General features: G+C 43.2%; 1 protein-coding gene across 2 annotated transcripts in view; it reads right to left on the bottom strand.

The window, feature by feature from the left end:
* The window catches only part of DPY19L1 (dpy-19 like C-mannosyltransferase 1), a 272,489-nt gene that overhangs the window by 236,638 nt on the left and 21,596 nt on the right, over nt 1–14,255 (bottom strand). The window lies entirely within an intron of this gene.

The raw sequence follows: 14,255 nt of genomic DNA, 5'->3' as shown, positions 1-14,255 counted from the left end.
TGTGCTCTCGAAAGATTACTGGCATGGGTAATGATTGCAAACAGGTGGATATGGTGCCCGGCTGCTATCCGGAGGATATCCTGGGCTGTGTACGGCTGTGTGAGTAAAGAGACTGTGATACAGTGATGCACGACACCCGCGGGAAATAGTCAGAGGAGGGCTGGCGTGTGTAATGTCTGCGACATGTAAAGCTGTGTTTGGAGACTTTAATATGGCGTGCGGTCACCCCACGAATACTGGACAAGGAGAGGTCCGGCATGTTTAGGGACTGCAATCTAAAAGCCATATTATATGTAGTGCTATGAACTGGTGTGAACTGAACAGTGATAAGATACACTGAAGTTATATGCATTTATGTGAATTGGACTTTAATGCTGTGAGGAAACACATTAAAAGAGACTTTGTGTTGGAACTTTGTGGGTCACTGCCTCTTCACTGTGTACGGTGCTAAAGCGGCATCACAATATATATTACCGTTCCAAAGTTTAGGGTCAGTTAGAAATTTGCTTAATTTTGAAAGAAAAACACAATTTTTTCCAATGAAGCCATCATTAATTGATTCAGAAATACACTCTATACATTGTTAATGTGGTAAATGACTATTTTAGCTGCAAACCTCTGTTTTGTAATGCAATATCTTCCAACAACCATCACTCCAGTGTTTTTATGGTACTTTGTGTTTGCTAACTGTGTAAGAAGGCTAATGGATGGTTAGAATACCCTTGTGCAACTATGTTAGCACAAAACAGTTTGGCTGATTAGAGAACCATACATCTGACCTTCCTTTGAGCTAGTTGAGAATCTGGAGCATTACATTTGTTGGTTCCATTAAACTCTCAAAATGGCAAGAAAAAAAAGAACTTTCATGTGAAACTTGACAGTCTATTCTTGCTCTTAGAAATGAAGGTTATTCCATGCGAGAAATTGCCAAGAAACTGAAGATTTCCTACAACGGTGTGTACAACTCCCTTCAGAAGAGAGCACAAACAGGCTTTAACCAGAGTAGAAAGATAAGTGGGAGGCCCCTCTGCACAACTGAGCAACAAGACAAGTACATTAGAGTCTGTAGTTTGAGAAATTGACACCTCACAGGTCTTCAACTGGCAGCTTCATTAAATACTACACGCCAAACGGCAGTGTCAACGCCTACAGTGAAGAGGCAACTCCGGGATGCTGGTCTTCTAAGCATACTGGCAAAGAAAAAGTCATATCTGAGACTGGCTAATAAAAGGAAAAGATTAATATGGGCAAAAGAACACAGGCATTGGACAGAGGAAGATTGGGAAAAAAGTATTATGGACAGACGAATCCAAGTTTGAGGTGTTTGGATCACACAGAAGAACATTTGTGAGACGCAGAACAACTGAAAAGATGCTGGAAGAGTGCCTGACGCCATTTGTCAAGCATGGGGGAGGTAATGTGATGGTCTGGGGTTGCTATGGTGCTGGTAAAGTGGGAGATTTGTACAAGGTAAAAGGGATATTGAATAAGGAAGGCTATCACTCCATTTTGTAATGCCATGCCGTACCCTGTGGACAGCGCTTGATTGGAGCCAATTTCATCCTACAACAGGACAATGACTCAAAGCACGCCTCCAAATTATGCAAGAACTATTAAGGGAAGAAGCAGGAAGCTGGTATTCTATCTGTAATGGAGTGGTCAGCGCAGTCACCAGATCATAACCCCATTGAGCTGCTGTGGGAGCAGGACAAAAAGTGCCCATCAAGCCAAACCAACTTGTGGGAGGGGCTTTTGGAAGCATGGGGTGAATTTTCTCCAGTATAACTCAGCAAATTATCTGTTGGAATGCCAAAGGACTGCAATGCTGTAATTGCTGCAAAGGGAGCATTCTTAAAGAAAGCAAAGTTTGAAGGAGAAAAATATTACTTCAAATAAAAATCTTTTTTTCGAACCTTGTCAATGTCTGGACTAGATTTTAATTTCATTTGGCAACTCATTTGATTAATAAAAGTATGAGTTTTCATGGAAAACACAAAATTGTCTGGGTGGCCCTAAACTTTGGAACCGTAGTGTGCATATAGAGGAGTGGTCAACACTGAACAGCTGAGACCATCAAAGCATGAAAGTTCCTGAAACTCTCAACTGAACAGATTAATTCCTGCATGGCTAGCAGAAACCTGCATTGTTTACTAAGATGGTGAAGTGCTTCTAATCAGTTCAGGAGTACGTGAAATCAGACACTGCTGTCTTATGACCGCTCAGTACCTGTAAACCCGTGACAATAGTCTTTGCTTATCTGTGCACCTTTCTTTCACTCTGATCTCTTGTGCCTTCCCCTCCTCCTCTCAGTAAATGCCACTAGGCAGACTGTTGTGAATTTACCTATTGGCTCCCTCTAGTGGCTACTAGTGTTTTTACTCTGGGTATGTCTATCATCCCTTGTATGCTCACCTGGGTCGTTAGGTCAGGGGTGTTGCTATATTAGCTCCCTGGACCTTCAGTTCAATGCCTGGCAACGTTGATATCAGAGCTAATCTGTAGTGCTCTTGTCTACTGATCCTGGTTCCTGCTTGATTAAGCTAAGTCTGCTTTCTTGCTTTTTGCTATTGTTTTTGTTTTGCATTTTTGTCCAGCTTGTACATAATCTGTATCCTATCCTTGCTGGAAGCTCTAGGGAGGCTGGAGTTCTCCCCCCGGGCCGTTAGACGGTTCGGGGGTTCTTGAATCTCCAGTGTGGATTTTTGTTAGGGTTTTTGTTGACCATATAAGTTATCTTACTACATTCTGCTATTAGTGAGTGGGCCTCTCTTTGCTAAATCTAGTTCATCTCTGTGTTTGTCATTTCCCCTTACCTCACCGTTATTATTTGTGGGGGGCTTGTATCCAACTTTTGGGGTCTATTCTCTGGAGGCAAGAGAGGTCTTTGTTTTCCTCTTCTAGGGGTAGTTAGTCCTCCGGCTGGCGCGAGACATCTAGCGACCAACGTAGGCATGTTCCCTGGCTACTTCTAGTGTTGGCGTTAGGAGTAGATATATGGTCAACCCAGTTACCACTGCCCTATGAGCTGGATTTTTGTACTTCGCAGACTTGCTGATATCTCTGAGACCCTCGCCATTGGGGTCATAACAGTTTGCCAGGCCAGTATTAAATGTTAAATGCATTGCAGAAGCGGGATTATAAGAAAGAAAGTTCTGAGTTTTTTTTTCTCTCTCTCATTTTTTTTTCTTTTCCCCTTTACCTCTGAGTGGCTTGTGATTGCTGCAGACATGAATGTCCAGACCTTGATTACAAGTGTGGACCAGCTTGCTGCTCGTGTGCAGGGCATACAAGATTATGTTACCAGAAATCCTATGTCAGAACCTAAGATACCGATTCCTGAACTGTTTTCCGGAGACCGATTTAAGTTTAGAAATTTCAGGAATAATTGTAAATTGTTTTTGTCCCTGAGACCCTGTTCCTCTGGAGACTCCGCTCAGCAAGTGAAAATTGTTATTTCTTTTTTACGGGGCGACCCTCAGGATTGGGCTTTCTCGCTGGCGCCAGGAGATCCGGCATTAGCTGATATTGATGCGTTTTTTCTGGCGCTCGGTTTGCTTTATGAGGAACCCAATCTTGAGATTCAGGCAGAAAAAGCCTTGCTGGCTATGTCTCAGGGCCAGGACGAGGCTGAAGTGTATTGCCAAAAATTTCGGAAATGGTCCGTGCTGACCCAGTGGAACGAGTGTGCATTGGCTGCAAATTTTAGAAATGGGCTTTCTGAAGCCATTAAGAATGTGATGGTGGGTTTTCCCATTCCCACAGGTCTGAATGATTCTATGGCCCTGGCTATTCACATCGACCGGCGGTTGCGGGAGCGCAAAACCGCAAATTCCCTCATGGTGTTGTCTGAACAGGCACCTGAATTAATGCAATGTGATAGAATCCTGACTAGAAATGAGCGGAAAATTCATAGACGCCAGAATGGCTTGTGTTACTACTGTGGTGATTCTACACATGTTATCTCAGCATGCTCTAAACGTCTTACTAAGGTTGTTAGTCCGGTCGTCATTGGTAATTTGCAACCTAAATTTATTCTATCTGTAACCTTGATTTGCTCACTGTCATCGTATCCTGTCATGGCGTTTGTGGACTCAGGTGCGGCCCTGAGCCTTATGGATCTGTCATTTGCCAAGCGCTGCGGATTTGTTCTTGAGCCATTGGAAAATCCTATCCCTCTTAGGGGTATTGATTCTACGCCATTGGCAAAAAATAAACCGCAGTTTTGGACACAGGTTACCATGTGCATGACTCCCGAACATCGGGAGGTAATACGTTTTCTTGTTCTGCATAAAATGCATGATTTGGTTGTTTTGGGTTTGCCATGGTTACAGACCCATAATCCAGTCTTGGACTGGAAGGCTATGTCAGTGTCAAGTTGGGGCTGCCATGGAATTCATGGAGATTCCCTGCCCTTGTCTATTGCTTCTTCTACGCCTTCGGAAGTTCCGGTGTATTTGTCTGATTATCAGGATGTCTTCAGCGAGTCTAAGTCCAGTGCACTGCCTCCTCATAGGGAATGTGACTGTGCAATAGATTTGATCCCTGGCAGTAAGTTTCCTAAGGGGAGACTGTTTAATCTGTTGGTACCTGAACATACCGCGATGCGTTCATATATCAAGGAGGCTCTTGAGAAGGGGCATATCCGTCCTTCTTCTTCCCCTCTTGGTGCGGGATTCTTTTTTGTGGCCAAAAAGGACGGATCTTTGAGGCCTTGTATTGACTATCGGCTTTTAAATAAGATCACTGTCAAATTTCAGTATCCTTTGCCGTTGTTGTCAGATTTGTTTGCCCGGATTAAAGGTGCCAAGTGGTTCACCAAGATAGACCTTCGTGGTGCGTACAACCTTGTGCGCATTAGGCAGGGCGATGAATGGAAAACCGCATTCAATACGCCCGAAGGTCATTTTGAGTACTTGGTGATGCCATTTGGGCTCTCTAATGCACCTTCAGTTTTTCAGTCCTTCATGCATGACATTTTCCGGAAGTATCTGGATAAATTTTTGATTGTTTATCTGGATGATATTCTGGTTTTTTCTGATGATTGGGACTTGCATGTGGAGCAGGTCAGGATGGTTTTTGAGATTTTGCGTGAAAATTCTTTGTTTGTAAAAGGCTCAAAGTGTCTCTTTGGTGTACAGAAGGTTCCCTTTTTGGGGTTCATTTTTTCCCCTTCTGCTGTGGAGATGGATCCAGTCAAGGTCCGAGCTATTCATGATTGGACTCAACCCTCGTCAGTTAAGAGTCTTCAGAAGTTCTTGGGTTTTGCTAACTTCTACCGTCGTTTTATCGCAAATTTCTCTAGCGTTGTTAAACCGCTGACGGATATGACCAAGAAAGGCTCTGATGTAGCTAACTGGGCTCCTGCTGCCGTGGAGGCTTTCCAGGAGTTGAAATGCCGGTTTACTTCGGCGCCTGTTTTGTGCCAGCCTGACGTCTCACTTCCCTTTCAGGTTGAGGTGGATGCTTCGGAGATTGGGGCAGGGGCCGTTTTGTCGCAGAGAGGCCCTGGTTGCTCTACTATGAGACCTTGTGCCTTTTTCTCTAGGAAGTTTTCGCCGGCAGAGCGAAATTATGATGTGGGCAATCGGGAGTTATTGGCCAAGAAGTGGGCATTTGAGGAGTGGCGTCATTGGCTCGAGGGTGCTAAGCATCGGGTGGTGGTCTTGACTGATCACAAAAATCTGATGTATCTCGAGTCTGCTAAACGCCTGAATCCTAGACAGGCCCGCTGGTCATTGTTTTTCTCCCGTTTTGACTTTGTGGTCTCGTATTTACCAGGTTCTAAGAATGTGAAGGCCGATGCTCTGTCTAGGAGCTTTGTGCCTGATGCTCCTGGAGTCGCTGAACCTGAGGGTATTCTTAAGGAAGGAGTTATCTTGTCAGCGATTTCTCCAGATCTGCGACGTGTGTTGCAGAGATTTCAGGCTGGTAGGCCTGACTCTTGTCCACCTGACAGATTGTTTGTGCCTGCTAAATGGACCAGCAGAGTCATTTCCGAGGTTCATTCCTCAGTGTTGGCAGGGCACCCGGGAATTTTTGGCACCAGAGATCTGGTGGCCAGGTCCTTTTGGTGGCCTTCCTTGTCAAGGGATGTGCGGTCATTTGTGCAGTCCTGCGGTACTTGTGCTCGAGCTAAGCCTTGCTGTTCTCGTGCCAGCGGGTTGCTCTTGCCCTTGCCTGTCCCGAAGAGACCTTGGACACACATCTCTATGGATTTCATTTCGGATCTCCCGGTGTCTAAAGGCATGTCTGTCATCTGGGTGATATGTGATCGTTTCTCCAAGATGGTCCATCTGGTTCCTTTGCCTAAGCTGCCTTCCTCTGCTGATCTGGTTCCTGTGTTCTTCCAGAACGTGGTTCGTTTGCACGGCATTCCTGAGAATATTGTGTCGGACAGAGGATCCCAGTTTGTTTCCAGGTTCTGGCGATCCTTTTGTGGTAGGATGGGCATTGATTTGTCGTTTTCGTCCGCTTTTCATCCACAGACTAACGGACAAACGGAACGAACTAATCAGACTCTGGAGGCGTATTTGAGGTGTTTTGTCTCTTCTGATCAGGATGATTGGGTGACCTTCTTGCCGTTGGCTGAATTTGCCCTTAATAATCGGGCTAGTTCTGCCACCTTGGATTCGCCATTTTTCTGCAACTCCGGTTTCCATCCTCGTTTTTCCTCGGGACATGTGGAGCCTTCTGACTGTCCTGGAGTGGATTCTGTGGTGGATAGGTTGCAGCGGATCTGGAATCATGTGGTGGACAACTTGAAGTTGTCACAGGAGAAGGCTCAGCGTTTTGCCAATCGCCGCCGCGGTGTGGGTCCCCGACTTCGTGTTGGGGATTTGGTATGGCTGTCTTCTCGATTTGTTCCTATGAAGGTCTCCTCTCCCAAATTTAAGCCTCGATTCATTGGTCCTTACAAGATATTGGAGATCCTTAATCCTGTATCCTTTCGCCTGGATCTTCCGGTGTCGTTTGCCATTCACAACGTATTTCATAGGTCCTTGTTGCGGCGGTACATTGTGCCTGTGGTTCCTTCTGCTGAGCCTCCAGCTCCGATGTTGGTTGAGGGCGAGTTGGAGTACGTGGTGGAGAAGATCTTAGATTCTCGTCTCTCCAGGCGGAGGCTTCAGTACCTGGTCAAGTGGAAGGGCTATGGTCAGGAGGATAATTCCTGGGTGGTCGCCTCTGATGTGCATGCGGCCGATTTAGTTCGTGCCTTTCACGCCGCTCATCCTGATCGCCCTGGTGGTCTTGGTGAGGGTTCGGTGACCCCTCACTAAGGGGGGGGTACTGTTGTGAATTTACCTTTTGGTTCCCTCTAGTGGCTACTAGTGTTTTTACTCTGGGTATGTCTATCATCCCTTGTATGCTCACCTGGGTCGTTAGGTCAGGGGTGTTGCTATATTAGCTCCCTGGACCTTCAGTTCAATGCCTGGCAACGTTGATATCAGAGCTAATCTGTAGTGCTCTTGTCTACTGATCCTGGTTCCTGCTTGATTAAGCTAAGTCTGCTTTCTTGCTTTTTGCTATTGTTTTTGTTTTGCATTTTTGTCCAGCTTGTACATAATCTGTATCCTATCCTTGCTGGAAGCTCTAGGGAGGCTGGAGTTCTCCCCCCGGGCCGTTAGACGGTTCGGGGGTTCTTGAATCTCCAGTGTGGATTTTTGTTAGGGTTTTTGTTGACCATATAAGTTATCTTACTACATTCTGCTATTAGTGAGTGGGCCTCTCTTTGCTAAACCTAGTTCATCTCTGTGTTTGTCATTTCCCCTTACCTCACCGTTATTATTTGTGGGGGGCTTGTATCCAACTTTTGGGGTCTATTCTCTGGAGGCAAGAGAGGTCTTTGTTTTCCTCTTCTAGGGGTAGTTAGTCCTCCGGCTGGCGCGAGACATCTAGCGACCAACGTAGGCATGTTCCCCGGCTACTTCTAGTGTTGGCGTTAGGAGTAGATATATGGTCAACCCAGTTACCACTGCCCTATGAGCTGGATTTTTGTACTTCGCAGACTTGCTGATATCTCTGAGACCCTCGCCATTGGGGTCATAACAGCAGACCTAATCTAATAACTATGTGAGCAAGCTGTCTGTCTAGTTTTGACCAAGATGGATTTGAGTTGTATATAGAGATAAAGGATGACTTCAGAAAGTTGGAGTGTACGGAAAATGCAAGTATACCTAAGGGAGATACATAAATAATGGTGCACCAATACACTGTTTGTAGATTAAAACATTTCAAAAATAAAATACAAACCTACCCAAATAACAGCCAAACATGATACTTAAAGGGATTGTTCACTACGAAGACAACCCTTCTTGATCTGAATGTTTTTCTCGGTGAAAATAAAAAACAATTAGGCCAGGTTCACTTTCAGTATTTGGTCAGTATTTTACCTATTTACAAGTATTTGAAGTGATGCACGTGTTTCTATTACACTTTCCCTGTAAGGCTGTGTGCCCATGTTGCGTTTTTTATGTGTTTCTGCCGCTTTTTTTGCCGCACCGGAAACGCTTAAAAAACACATTCCCATGCAATTCTACGGGATTCCGCAGTTGCTGTGCCCATGCAGGGGATTTTCCTGCTGCAGACTCACATAGCAGTAAAATCCGCTGCATGTTCATTATATCTGTGGAATCGCGGCGATTCCGCCTACATAGGATTGCATTGAAACGCTCATTTTATGTATGTGACTATGCCCACCATGTGTAAAGTGAGCGCTTCATGTGAGGATGGTACCCAGGGTCTGCAGGAGAGGAGACTCTCCTTCAGGCCCTGGGATCCATATTCATGTAAAAAAAAAAGAATTAAAATAAAAAAATAAGGATATACAGTACATACCTTCCAATGGCCTCCAGAGTCCTCCTGGCGGCTTCCATTCCCAGGGATGAATTGCGCAAATCACCTGAGATGAAGTCGCAGTCACACGACCGTGACGTCACAAAGATCCTTCGTGCAAAGCATCCCTGGGAACGGAACGTACCGGGAGCGCCGCTGAGGAGATGGGGGGCCGGAAGGTGAGAATAACCATATTTTTTAAATTATATTTAACATTCTATCTTTTACTATTGATGCTGCATAGGCAGCATCAATAGTAAAAAGCTGGTCACACTTGTCAAGCACTATGCTTGACAAGTGTGACCAGCCGGTCAATCATTTTTCCAAGCGATGCTTCAAAATGCTTGGAAAAAGCAAGCATTCTGCAAGCTAAAAAAAGCTTGTGTTTTGCGGGAAAACGCATGTGAATTCCGCATGCGTTTTACCCAAGGCAGAGAGTTGCGGAAATGCTGTGGACATTTCTGAAGCATTTCTGCAACGTGAGCACATAGCCTTAATAAATATGGTACAAGTCATGTTAGCTAGCAAGTGTTTTGGACACTTTTCTCTATGCAGCATGGCTTATAAGGATCGGACGTTTGGCCTGAGATGAGACACCATGCACCAACGCTGGCTCATATAACAAGAAAGTAAGCCAGCTAATTAGTATACAGGTTGATTAGGCAGCCTAAAAGTGCACCAAATTTACCAAACCACTTTTACTGAAAATGCAATAAATGTATCTAGTTAAGTTTACACTTACTGTACAGACAGACATCATTTTAACAAAACAAAAACCACAACATTTGCATAAGGGTATGTGCCTTTGACTTTTTTCAGGGTAGTACGTTCCGCACCATAACCTGCTTGAAAATCAAAGCTAACTCAGATAGCAGTATGCAGTGCAATGTCAAAGCACTGCTCTACATATTTTCAGTCTTATGAGCTTCCTTTAACTGCCTCAGGTTTCCACAGATGTGAAGTGGATAAGAGAGACCGTGGACATTTTCCTGAAGGGTCTTCGTGCCTTCTTTTGGCATGTATAAGATGTTGTGCGCCAATAACCTAAAAGGGGTCGTAAGTGAATTTTTTTTTTTTAATCTGCCTACTAGTAAAACAAAATGCGATAACATAAGGCTAGTGATTGGCTGCAGTGGTCACAAAAACTATGCAAATAAAAATATACAAACCCTGTTGAAAAGTAGAAAAATTTACAAAACTTTCTGCTGTTTGTAAAAAAAAAACAATCAAGCAAGAACAATGTGAATAGCACAACAGAGATAACACAAGTGGTTCTTCAATTTTATAAAAAAAATGCCACTGCAAAATTTTAAAAATTTCATAAAATCAAACAAAATAAATCTAGTAAAGAGATTCTACAGGATCTAACCTGAAACAATCAATTGTGGAAGAGATTCAAAAATATGTAACAATTGGATAGGTTAAAGCCCCGCTTCACCCGCCATCCTGCCATTAAATGTAACTATACAGTTGTGCTGTTTCGCCATCTATCTAACATCCTCAGCTGCCGCTGTCTCCGTCTGTCAGATCAGTGCCTTGTTTTTCATTTCCTAAATGGCTACCACAGAGGCAAGGGGATTGCTGATAAACTCTGGTCCACACCTTCCTTTTCCCCAGTACTGCCATGGAACTGTTATTCGCATGGTCCACTACTCTGACAACCCCTTCTCAATCCCTATTTCTCCTTTGTAAAATAATAACCCCTTATACTCACCCCTGGTGCTGGTACTGTTCTAGCGGTGTCTGCACTGGCTCTCTTGGGGATGAGGTGACATTGTTTGGCAGCAGGGATAGTGTGACATAATGTCATGCAATCCCCGGGACAGCCAGTGTTGCTGGAATTGGCCCTAGAGGAGAGTATAGATGTTATTACTTTACAACATAGGGATTCAAAAAGGGCTGTCCGAGTAGTAGACAACCCCTATGAAGGGTCACTTACAGGGTACCATCTAAACATACATGCAGCTTTTTTTCCATAAATCCATATAATCTAACACATGCATTTTCATAAGCAGTTTTCAGCTACAAATAAAAATGTGGGTTTTTTTTTTTTTGTCAGAGGTAATATATTATCCACAAATTATTAAGCCCGCCCCTCCCCTTTCAAATCCTAATAAATGTGCTACCGGGAAAGCTTTTTATTTCATCATTTTGCTGGCAATGAAAAACAGGTGTGAAATGTTCACACTAAAATGCTATCTTTTATAATGAGAGCATCAAAGTAGGCACATATCCAATTTCTAGAAAGAAATACATGTGGCCATTAGGGCTGTAAATCAGATTCATATGCTATCACCCAATGCCACAAATCACTAAAGCTTCATTTCCAACTGCAGTATAAATTAGAAAATGTGCTCTACGGCTAGGTATCAGTATTAAGTAGGTGTTAATATGCATGCAAACCAAACCGTGTGTAAACATCATTAGGATATGTCTCGGAGAGTGATCTGTGACTCATGTACCAACCATTACCCAAAGCAATTTAGGGGATAAGCAATTTATGCAAACTATACACAACATACACCGTGCGCCGTTATTTACCTTCCACAAAGTAGAGTATGCAGAGGTCTTAAAGGGACACAGTCCGCAAAATTATCATTATAATCCACAGACAAAATTATAATTCACAAATAAAAAAGTTTAAGAGATTAAAATATTGTTATATATGGTAGTCTATTTGCTGTCAATTGTCAACCGCGGATCCTCAGTTGTTGCAATGTTAAAAGGGTTTTCTGATGAGCGACTTTTAATACCGATCCACACACTAGCCACTGGATTTTATTTTAGGAGATCACAGTCACACCTTAGTGGGTGTGTGACTGGCAGAAGCCTTTTTGACCAGTGAAGGTCCTTTGCATACGTGAAAAAAAGTTTAAGGCTATGTGCACACGTTCAGGATTTTCTGCAGAATTTTCCTGAACAAAACCGGACTTTTACTGCAGGAAATCCGCATGCGTTTTTTGCGTGTTTTCGACGCGTTTTTTTCCAGAGCTACCCAATGCATTAAATAGCGGGAAACCCGTGAAAAATCTGCAAAATTAATGAATATGCTGCATTTTTTACCGCGATGCGTTTTTTCACGGAAAAGAACGCATCATGTGCACAAAAATTGCAGAATGCATTAAAAATGATGGGATGCTTAATGTACGTGTGCACACAGCCTAAAAGGTGATCATCACCATATACCGAAAACTTTCCTCACACATTGGTAAGTGGTAGGTAATCAGCCTTAAAGTTAATTTGTAGGTGTTGATCCAGCCATGAGGATAACTTTAATAACTTTTGCTTTTTTAATAAAAGATACCGATATAAAAAAAAAATAGATAAAAGATGATCTGAAGTAACCAAATATAAGTGATCTATTATAACATAGTTGTTATATATGAAATTAAGAATCTATCTATAAACACTGCTATTGGCAATGGGTTTGCAGAAAAAAAGCTTCTAACATACAATCACTCTCCTCTCGTACTCATTATTTCTACGCCATAAGTTTTACCAATCATTGGCGGATACAATGCCCTTGGCATATGGTTAAATGTGCAACAAGTGACATGTTACCAAGCAATAAATTGGCATTTCAAATGGCTTAAAGTTTGAAAAGTGCTTCAGGTTACGTTCTCATAGAAGGAATTATCTCCCCCGGAATTACTGGCACTACCAGAAAAGAACAGCCAAGCCTACTATAACTAAACTGCTCGCCTACATAAAGAATGATCCATATTCTTTCATATAATGCTTTACAATATGACAGTTTCTCAATGATAGCTGCCACTGAAAGAAAAGAATCATTAGTGTTTAATTCTATTATACATTTTTACATTCTTTTAGATGATGGAAAAAAAAAAAATCAGCATATTGAAAGCAAAGATGACTTCACGCTGTGCAGTATTTCAGCCCAATGACACAAGCGGTATCTAAACATTCACAAGTAATTATTATGTTCCTTTGAAACAAAAAAAAACCACTCAGTTTTGAAGATTTTCCAATATGCGGCACTATATTGTACAAATGATGAAATTCTTCCCTTTTTTTAATAGGGGTTTGTCCAATAGTTAGATTTTTTTTAGACATGAATTGCTTTACAATAACAATCGATGCACACTTGCCTTCTAGCGCTTGCGCAGATCCAGCACAGAGGCCGGCACTGGAAGCATTGCCGAATTCATTGGGCGCACACAGCTCTCTTCTAGTCACCTGACCAAGTTGACTCGCTGCAGTCAATCACAGGTTTCAATGAGGCTGTGATTTCCAAATGGAGCAAACATTGTCTTCAGGAGCTGCTCCTCACTGCTCCCCCTCCCGTCTGAGACAATACATCACACACCACTGTGCAGAGTCTACCTGTGAGCAACAGCCAGTTCGGGAAGATCGGACATGGCCACCCCCCTCTTCTCTGCAAAAAGATAGCTATAATCAGGAGACTGGCTTATAGTAACAACATGGAGCTACACATTGCTGTAATGTCCCAAACAGAGGGTTGAGAAGTGAAGAGTAGCTCCGGTCACACCAGCCCCCTGATAATGTCTCCCTATCTGCAGTTGGAGGGGAGGGGGCATGACCTGCTCCTGGCTTTTAGGACTACAGAAAGTGAGACATTATCATGGGGCTTAACTGACAGCAGCTGCTTCTCACTACTCACCCCTCCGTCTGGGACCCTATAGCAGTGTGCAGCCCCATGCTGTTACTATCAGCCAGTCTCCTGATAATAGCTGTTTCTCTACAGAGAACAGTGGGGTAGCCACACCACCTCTTCTCAGGTTGACTGTTACTCATTGTAGTGCACACTGGTGTGTGACATATTGTCAGAGACTGGAAAGGGGAGCAGTGTGGAGCAACTGCTCTGACACTGAAATACAAGTGTTATAAAGATAATAGAACTGTACTGGGCATCTCATCTTTATCATTTATGAGGGCACGGACAGTACAAACTTTTTTTTATTTCCATGGAGTACTCCTTTAACGACTTGACTATAACAATTTATATTACAAGTAAAGTCGGTGCAAATTGATTTGCACAACACAATCCACAGCCACAACAGTAAGCAGAGGACGCAGGATAACAGCAAGAATAACTGCCTCTTCCCTGACTGCATTCACAGCTCTTCTTTTGATGTGCGTCACACTGCAACAATAACTTTACACCAGGATGGCTAATCAAAAGAAGAGCCACAAATGTCCTCAGGTGAGATACGATTCTCACAGTTACCAACAGGTATTTACTTCATTTTTGTGCATTTTGGGGGGAATCTTTGGCATTTTCGTTTAGAGCAGCATGCTATTGATACAGATTCTCTAAAGCTCACCTGAAAAAAAATGCATTTTAAAAAAAATTGATGAAAAAAAAAAGCCCCCCAAAAACACATGCGAGTCATAACTTATTACACATGCAGTTCTGGTGCCACAACCAGTGTTATTACAGC

The sequence above is a fragment of the Ranitomeya variabilis genome, chromosome 6 (genome assembly GCF_051348905.1).
Source record: "Ranitomeya variabilis isolate aRanVar5 chromosome 6, aRanVar5.hap1, whole genome shotgun sequence".
NCBI classification, from domain to species: Eukaryota; Metazoa; Chordata; class Amphibia; order Anura; family Dendrobatidae; genus Ranitomeya; species Ranitomeya variabilis.
The sequence above is the reverse complement of the archived record's forward strand: the minus strand, read 5'-3'. Positions and strand labels throughout refer to the sequence as shown.